Genomic DNA, 1,320 nt, shown 5'->3' with positions numbered 1-1,320 from the left:
TGTTGGGACTATACAACATTGACCTGATCACCTTTGTGGCTCCATGAGAGCCACTGTCAAGCTATTGACATTAAAGAAGCACTTGTTGCGAGGCAACCCAATTTTATTTATCTAATTTTTATTTTATTTTATTTTATTATTATTTTGTGTTTTATTAGGTACATGATCATGTGGAGTCACGAAAAAAATAATAAAAATTAAAAACAGAAGCAAAAACAGCAGAAAAAATTTGCACCCTGGAGGAAGCACATGCTGGCGTTCAACGCCAGTAAGATGCATCTGGCTGGCGTTCAACGCCAGAACAGAGCATGAATCTGGCACTGAATGCCAGAAACAAGCAACATTCTGGCGCTGAACGCCAGGAATGTGCCTAGAGAAGAAAAGCTGGCGCTGAACGCCAGTAACAAGCATGAAACTGGCGTTCAACGCCAGAAACATGCTTTACATGGGCGTTGAACGCCCAGAATGTGCACCACACGGCGTTTAAACGCCAGAATGGTGTGCAAAGGCATTTTACATGCCTATTTGGTGCAAGGATGGAATTCCTTGACACCTCAGGATCTGTGCACCCCACAGGATCTCCTCAGGATCTGTGGACCCCACAGGATCCCCACCTAACATATTCCCACCTTACCTCCTAATCCTATTTTGTGATGAGTATTCCCCATGTCACACTTCCCAACACTCTTCACCAATCACCTCAATATATCCCTCTTCCCAATCACCCCCTTCACCACTCACATCCATCCACTCTTCCCCATAAACCCCACCTACCTTCAAAAATTCAAAACCATTTTCCCACCCATTCCCACCCTAAATGGCCGAACATACACCCCCCTCTCCCTATATATACCCTTCCATTCTACTTCATTTTCACACAACACAACCCCCTCTTCTTTACCTTGGCCGAACCTACATCTTTCCCTCTCTACCATATTCTTTTCTTCTTCTTCTTCTCTTCTTTCTTCTCTTGCTCGAGGACGAGCAATATTTTAGGTTTGGTGTGGTCAAAGCACAATCTTTTTTGTTTTCCACTACCATCAATGGCACCTAAGGCCGGAGAATCCTCTAGAAAAGCAAAAGCTTCCACCCCCGAGTCATGGGAGATGGAAAGATTCATCTCCAAGAGCCATCAAGACAACTTCTATGATGTTGTGGCAAAGAAGAAGGTGATCCCTGAGGTCCCTTTCAAGCTCAAGAAAAATGAGTATCCGGAGATCCGACATGAGATCCGAAGAAGAGGTTGGGAAGTCCTAACCAACCCCATGCAACAAGTCGGAATCTTAATGGTTCAAGAGTTCTATGCCAATGCATGGATCA

This window comes from Arachis duranensis, chromosome 7, assembly GCF_000817695.3.
Source record: "Arachis duranensis cultivar V14167 chromosome 7, aradu.V14167.gnm2.J7QH, whole genome shotgun sequence".
Classification (NCBI taxonomy): Eukaryota; Viridiplantae; Streptophyta; class Magnoliopsida; order Fabales; family Fabaceae; genus Arachis; species Arachis duranensis.
The sequence above is the reverse complement of the archived record's forward strand: the minus strand, read 5'-3'. Positions refer to the sequence as shown.